The sequence below is a fragment of the Notothenia rossii genome, assembly GCF_949606895.1.
Source record: "Notothenia rossii genome assembly, chromosome: 10".
Lineage (NCBI taxonomy): Eukaryota > Metazoa > Chordata > Actinopteri > Perciformes > Nototheniidae > Notothenia > Notothenia rossii.
In genome coordinates, this window is record NC_136908.1 from 22,016,861 (window position 1) to 22,025,294 (window position 8,434).

At 37.9% G+C, this 8,434-nt stretch overlaps 1 long non-coding RNA gene across 1 annotated transcript in view; it reads right to left on the minus strand.

Moving 5' to 3' along the window:
* Positions 1 to 5,024: 5,024 nt before the first annotated feature.
* LOC307022339 overlaps positions 5,025 to 8,434 on the minus strand; it is a 165,336-nt gene continuing 161,926 nt past the window's right edge. Inside the window, exon 3 of the long non-coding RNA XR_013803362.1 lies at positions 5,025 to 5,043. This is a non-coding gene — a long non-coding RNA (uncharacterized lncRNA). The remainder of the gene's footprint in view (positions 5,044 to 8,434) is intronic.

Here is an 8,434-nt window from a genome sequence, read left to right on the forward strand (position 1 = left end):
ATGAAGGTTGCTAAGGAGGATCAAGAAAGAGAAAGGAAAAGAGGTTAAAAGACGGAGCGCTGGACGTCAGATAAATCACCAGAAGAAGGCAGACAGGAAGTAAACAATAACAGGGCACGGAATGGGCTCTGTAATTTGTTTAGTATATGGCCGTGTACATGCCCGGTTCAAGAAAAAAATGACTCAGGGTGCATCTGAGATTACAGGGGGCGCAGCAGTAGTAGGTTTACATGAGCAATAGTGGCTGGCAACAGCAATGAAAAATAGCATAGATGGTCCCCAATGAACAGATTATGGCCTTTGTTATGTTTTGAAACCAAGCAAGTTAGAACATTTCAAGTGGGTTAAAGTGCAGTCCTCAAATATTTCATATAGTCCAAAGTGGACTATGGCAAGGAAAAGCACAAAACCTTCAAAGCTGTACTGATAAAACAAATGAGAACATATTGTAAATCAAGGCAAATATGATTTGAACCAGCTCATGGTTTGAAATGGCAAACATTGAAAAGCAAAAGTATTATTAAAACCATGTACTAAACATCACCTTGGTCCCATCATATACTCTGGGAAGAAAATATTTACTGTGCTTGAAAACTGGTTCACATCATCATGTGAGGTTGACTTTGTGACCTGGAGAATATTTCAGCTGCAACATTAGCTCGTTGATAAGTTTGGGATATGAGATCTTTTTGTAACCATTCGTGGTGAAGGCATCTGTACTATGCATTATTTTTGACCCAACATTTCTACAGGCATGGCAGAATATGGCACTATTTTACATTAATATTCTAGCCATTGTCTATTTTTATACCACGAGCTGCAAAATGACCGCCTAACCCCAGGCGGGTACTTGTTTAGATATACCTGGGCAGGCAGTGGTATCCAGGCACCTGCGGACTGCTGCTCCGGGGGCGAGGGCGGCGAGTGAGGCGGGAGTAAGCTAGTGTCCACAACGGAGGGTAACGTGATGTCCCCATCCGACCTGTTGCTACTGTCTGCAGTAGATGCAGTGTTGCTGGAGTTTAGTAATGGTTGCTTTAACCATTTTCGTATTTGATTATCCACAGATGTGTGTCACTGCTGTGTTAGCATTTTCGGAAATGATGCACGCGCTGCGGAGCAGGTCGCGCGCACATGACACAATTTTTTCTTTGTATTTTTCGCTCCGTTCTCTTTTTTGAATAGAGGTTGCATAACATTCAACTGGGGGTGCAATGCATGCCTATGGACCCCCGAAGATCACGACGCGAAGCCCGTAGGGTAAACACCAGGTTTACTAATCTACCCGCACAATTTGTCTCTGATGTCGGAATGTCTCGCGATGTTAGTACATTCTTAAAAAACAAAATACCATTTAATTTCGGGTTAAAATGTGTTATAACTGCGTTACTGAGCATTGTAACGGGTAACATATTACCCACATTTCATTAGTAATGCGTTACATTACTTCGTTACAGCAAAAAGTAATAGATTACTGTAACTCCGTTACTTTTGTAACGTGTTACACACCCAACACTGGTGGGGACCACCTACATAAATTGCAGATAATCCCCACAATGAGACTCTATATTTGTATTTTTCTAATATGTATGCTAATTTTAGACTTTATCCATTGTTTTTTTGCAGTAGTTTGTATCAGTCTCGATACACAACCCATGTCGTACTACATTAAAATTAACTGAGGCCTGAACAAGCTTCAGGCTTCTCTCCAATGCCACTCCCCTAAACACACACACTTCAGACGGAAGATAATAACAAATACAAAGTTTGTTGATGGAATCATACAATATGAGTCTCTCTGGATTATTTTTTGTAGTTTAAAATTCATAGGTGTTTGACTTTTTAAAGTGCAATATTAATTTACTGTATATCTTTGTTGAGAAAGGAATCCGTATGACAAAGAATGCCACTACCATTTACCTTGATTGTTTCTGGTGAGACAAGTTTAAACAAAAGGAAATAAAACCAACAATAGCACTATAAAAGTATTGGATTTTATGATTGTATTTATCAGTTAATGTCATGTTCTAGTAAAAACAAAACATCAAACGTCAAATCCTAGATTAGCCTAGTTCCTGCAGTTTCAGGTTGAATTCAATATTCTAATAATAACAACAGATATTCTAAGATTTGGTATATAGGGTATAATATATTAGTAGAGTACGAACCATCACTATTCAATATTCAATTCAATGTGTGTTTAAATTTCCATGAAAGTCAGTGTTAGGTTAGAAAGCTCGGGCTTCCTGTAGTGGGATGTCACTCTCTGAGTGAGGAAGGATTTGAGCACAAGAGCAAATGAGACAGTAATCTTGACTGACAGACCTCCCCAGTGGCGTACTGTAGGACGTCTGTCAGCATGCCTGGAGCTGTTATCAGAGACTGCAGGCATGCGCTCTTTACCAGCAAAGAGCCCTATAGGGGAGACAGCCAGACAGCGAGCATCAGGCTGAATGAGGAGAGGAAATTGCAATGCAGCATGTCTTCACAGGTGGCAGACCCCTGTTGACTCATGAAAGCTGACACAAGGCGGTATTATCATATTTTACTGTGTGTGACAACAGGGATTATAGCTTTAGACATAATAACACAGGAGAGCCAAGTGCACCATGGCGGAATGCCGGTGTAGACTGCTGTGAAGGGTTAAACTATATTGGGCTATCATCTTATTCTTGAAATTGGTCACACGGTCACATTGGTCATGATTTGATGGAGGTTCTGGGAAAAATGTAATTATTTGTTCCCTTGTATCCACCAAGCCATTCTTTGTCCGTGTTGTGGGCAATGGATTATTATAATACCCAGATGCGCTCCATTAATCCATCAAAGGTAGCTGACCCATTGCAAACACCAAGAAATTATTTTTTCTCTTTGACTTTTTCTTCATTGTTTCCATGCCCATTAGTGTTTTCATTCCCTGACTCAGCACCCTCGTTCCATATTCAAAAAATTGAGATAATAACTCGAACAGAAATACCATTATGAAAATGTCATGGTTTTAGAGTCTTACAATTTACAGAAGAAGAATAATTGACATTGTTTGAATTTTGACAAAAGTTTAACTATTGCAAGAAGAACACATTTCACAGCAAGGCAGTACACCATGTTGTATCTAGATCTCTTGATCTAGACCCAACAACCTTTATGAAATTCAAATGTTCATCAATATAGAAACCAATATATTAATTTGCATCTCAACAGTTCAGCTTTTGTCAGGATTCTTGATTTATTTTATAAATGTTGAAAATACATAGGCTTGATCCTGACATGGCCTGGACTTACAGAATCAATTTGTATCTTCCACAAGGGGCTTTTCTTTTCTCTAGAGAGAACATGAGCCTCTTATAAAGTATTGTATAATACAGCTTGTAAAATGCTTGATCCGTCTTTAACAAAGAGGCACCCTCGGGTCCTCAATTTGAGATTCTGGTATAACATTCATCATATATTTAAGCTACTTACATTTTGACAAGTTAAACACATTTTACAATTTTTCTTCACAAAATATCAAATACGGGGAATGTGGATAATTTGGTATGTTTTGAACACCTGTTGCTATTAACAATGTTGTTATATGATCTGCCATTTGAAATTCTCAATGAATAAGACTCTTTTGGGCAAGGTTTTAGATACACAATATTACTCTTTTAATATATTGTTCTCTTTTTACATTATTATATCTTTATAATACTATCATAACACAGCTCATTTTAATGTCTCACTGGATAGGGGTACCTTTAAAGTCTCTCTGCCATATTTTTGAAACCGCAGGTAGCCCAATCACAGGATTGATAATGTGCCCTAGAATTTCAATGATACAGAAACCCAATTTGTTAATGTCAGACCAACATGTCTAGGGGTCTGATGTCTGTTTTCTTCAAGTTGAATACCTGTCCTTTTTGTAAATGTATTTTGTAAAAACTGTATATTTTTATCAAACCGGCACAGATAATCTTCAAAGTATTTGTTCCTGTAATTATCATTACCTGAACAGTATGGAAACATATTTCTAGTTTCTTGCAGGAACTGGTATAATTCTCCTAATTCCTTAAATCAGTTTCTTGTTAAATTGCTTCCCTATATATATATATATAGATATATATATATATATATTTGGTGTTCGTATGTCTTTGCAAGGTTACAATGAACTGCAGAGGCTGCAGATACGGTCGAGTATACTGTACGATTCCAGAAAGAGAGGCCAACTAATTAAAACTTTGACACCGAATCACATTCCTCACGGCTTCAACCAAACACATCACCATCTTCAGTGTGCTTTGCCAGCGGTTCTATTGTCAGCGGGATTAAAAACTGTCACATTACCCCTAGGCTGCTGACAGTCCCTCCCTGTGTTTTTCTCCAAGGAAGACATCTCAATAGAGACGGCAAGGTCTTAATTACTGCCTGTCAAAGTTTCAATATTTAGGTCGGATTTGACAAATTATCATTATCTTTTTCAGAGTATGCTACTATCTATCTATGGATCTATCCATCCACATATCGTTCTGTAAAAGCAATGGTTGTTTGTTAATTATAACTGTCAGTAGAAAAGGTTGAAGGATAATACGTCTACAAGCCATGCACAAAAACGGATTTGACGTAACATCCATCTTCCGCCACTTCATGCTTGCCAGTGTTGACATGTTGACACTAGCAAACAGCAACTATCTTCAACCATTTACATGACTCTTTTTCTGAAGTAAAGACCATATAAAAGGGAGGGTCAATACAGTGACATTCATTTATCTTTGTAGATTCGTAAACTTCCTAGTGTCATGGAGAGTGGAGAAGGTGGACCCAAATACAGGAGACTGTGAGCCAAACATTCCAAAAAGACTGAACAGGACTTAAATACAAACTAATCTGACGAGGGGATGAAGTGTTGCTGGACAGAAGCTCAGCTGAGAGTAATGAGGTGATCAGGCTGTGAGCATGCAGAGATCCGATTGGCCTAGGACCTAGAACTAACAAGGCTAAAGAAGGGAAGGCAGGAAGGCTTTCCACAGACTGGCAGGTGGCATAAATAATGCAGTAATGATGGGCCTGCACAACATAAAGAATAGAGGGCAGTTTCTGTTTACTTGACATTTATTAATTGCTAATGGTTATGTTTTTCAAATTTGCAATTTGCTTGTGTGCGGGTATACATTATTAAACTTTTTTTTTAAATGTGATCATACATTTTCTCCGCATCGATAGGTGTTAGAACGACTACAAACATGCACAAACTATATATACAAAATTGACACGGGAGAAAATTGTTGCTTGCTTATTGTGCGGGAAGCATGAAATAGAGAGAATAGAAAGGGGTGTCTACCAAGGGTGATTTAAACCATCATGACAACTCACAAACTAACTATGGAGTAATTATGGATGCTTCATTTACTTGATTTAAATTAGAGAATAAAACTCCTGCCGAAGGCAAGCAGGAAGACTTATTTAACTAGAACATCCTCCTCCTCCGAGCAGACAGACGCCGACGATACTCCCGCTCTATCTCTTCCTCCATCTCAAATAATTAATGGATAAAAGACAAAAACAAAAACGTGTCCATCTTCGATCTTAGCAAATCAGTTATGAGTCTTCAAAAACAAATTGTGCTCAATAAGGTGGGGCCTTGCATATGACCCACACCTGCACACTTGCTAGCCTGTTCCATTCTTCATTCTACGAATGCTAGGAAGGATTCTTGCCTAGCCACTGAAGGACCTGACTCGGAAGGACATGTCCTACCAAGGAAGCGTCCTCGACTTTGAGAAACGGCTAGGGTCCAATGAACCATCATTTGTCATGATTTTAGTTTTGTGTCTAGTCATGGTTTTATTTTGAAGTTCTGTTCTCCCTGTGTCTTGTCTTCCTTCCTGTGTTTGCCCTCCTGTGTCTGATTGTCTCATTGTGTTCACCTGTTGCCCTTTTGTTTCTGCCTCCCCTGCCCAGCTGTGTCTTGTCCTGTGATTACCCTTCTGTGTATTTAGCCTTGTCTTCCCCTGTGCTCCATGTCCGATCGTTTTTGTTGTCACCCTACATGTTGGTTCCTGTTGGTTTTTCTGGTCTGGATATTCCTCTTGCTACACATTTATGGATTTATTTGTTCATCGTCAAAAGCTTTTTTTAAATTAAAGCTCACTTTTTGTTACACCTTGTACCTTCTCCTCATTCTGCATTTGGGTCCTGATTTTCCCCCAATACCTGACATCATTTACCAAAGGAAAAGAGATAATACCTACCCATGATTTCATGCGGCCGCAACATTTAAGGCAATGCACCCTTGGGCCATTCGAAACATTTGCCGTTGCTGTCCTTATGAATTCTCTTTCATGTTTATTACTTTAGTATTCAAAAGAAAAAAAGTTGTAAATAACATAGCACGTTATTATTTTTGACATTTGGACTGGAGCCACGTCTACAACTCAGTCCAGTCTCAACAAAAGTCTGAGAGCTGTTGGACCTAGAACCCGACTGAGACACCAACAGTATGGCCTACAATCGCTTAAGTCTTCGACCAAGTAAAACTCACTCAAATCTGCATTAGTTAAAACCATTGGTCAACTTCTTTATAAACCATGGACAGGACCACTGTATTTGACAGACCAGAATGAATCATTCTTGTAATGGTCATATGGGTCTGCTTGGTGGACAGACACCTTGGAGTTTATGGTGCATCAAAAAATCAAAGCTGTATTTCATTTTTTTCACTCAATAATTCACTTGACAAAACCACATTTTCAAATAGAACTTTAATGAATATATCTATATATTTTTATATATGTATATATACCTTTTTGTATTTTTTGTAGTTACTAGTGAGGATCAGTATTTTGTATTGCTTCCTCTTTTCCTTATGGTCCTTTAAATGTACCGGTCTGCTGATTTGAAATATACCAGTTATCAATTTGAAGAGTTTCAGGTCTGACTCTTGTCAGTGGCCAAAGTGTTGGGAAAAGGAGCTGGTGGCTTTTAAAATGGCTTTTTTTCACATCAGGATATGAACTTAAAACAGAGAAACAGAACCTCCACTTTTAAATATACTTTACAAAAGGTAAAAAAAAAAGATTTCGACACTTTAAGTAATTTTTTCCTTACATTTCACATATCTCAGAAGCATCATGCTGATGCTTTTTGTTTTTCTCATTTGTTTAGCATGTAAACACCACTGACAACACCAACACAGACCACATTTAGCCCACTGTCCCAGCACTTAGGCTACTGACAATTTGTCACAGGCAGGCGTGAAGCCTTTATAGCCCAAAGTTACAGGTGTAGGAACTCTGAAACAATATAACAATATCAATACATACCACCACTAAAATAAATGGATTAATATACATTCTATCGCCAACACTTATACACTGGTCGGAACATTAAAAAACACTGATTATTAGGCTACGTTGGTAATGTTTAGAGAAAAAAGAAAAGAAAAGCTCGGGAAAATGTCAAATTAAAGATAAAGTAGGCGTGGAAATAGAGAAGAGTAATTAACTACAGTAGGACAAGAAAGACAATTGATTTTCAAAAAATAAGTAAGAAAATAATTTCCCAACAGTAAAACACAAAATAACATTCACAGTATATGACAACTAGCAATGTACCGATGAGCAAGGCACGTAGCGCCCAGTTGTTCCAGGGAAGCAACTCAATTACCAGCGACTAATGGGCGGTTGCCATTGAAAATGTGAAAGTAAATGCGAGGTGAAGCAGAGTGTTGCTGAAAAAGAGCATGCACGCTCAGTCAACTCTCCCTATACAGATAAATGTGATGACATAATAAAATAGAGAATTTACACATGATCACCCTCTCACATTGTGCACATGCGTTCCACATAACACCACTGACTTTAGTGTACATAAGCAAGATAAAGACAATTTAAAACAGGAATATAAAAAAATTACAAAAAGAAAAATATTTCAAAATGTATAAATACCCTGCAATAACCATTACGATCATAGAAACACCAGCAACGTGATATTAAAACTCAAGGAGTTACAATCTCATTAAACCAAGAGATGATAATCAATCACTGAGAATGAAAAGACAACCATAGGATTACCATTTACAGACATTATGTGCTTTTGTTGAAGTAAATGGATTGATAATACATAATACATTTATTTTTCTAGTTTGTCAAATAGTATATAGTTATAGCTAAAAGAGAGATGGAGGAAAGGGGAACTGAAGCTATCAGATGTGCTCTTTCCTCTTTCCCTCCTCCTCCAACTTGTCTTCAACCAGGGTTGAATTCAACTTGCCAACGCAACTGGTCCAAAAGTGCATTCAGAGTTCAGTTTGTTAGTCCAAAAGTCAGATTTAGGACATGTGTATAGGTTTCAATTCAAAATGTCACGCGCACAAAGCTTTATTTTCTCCTTAAAGCCTCTAAAATATATGCTGCGCACAAAATGTGACTTTGTTAGAATTTTTTATAGAGATCATTTA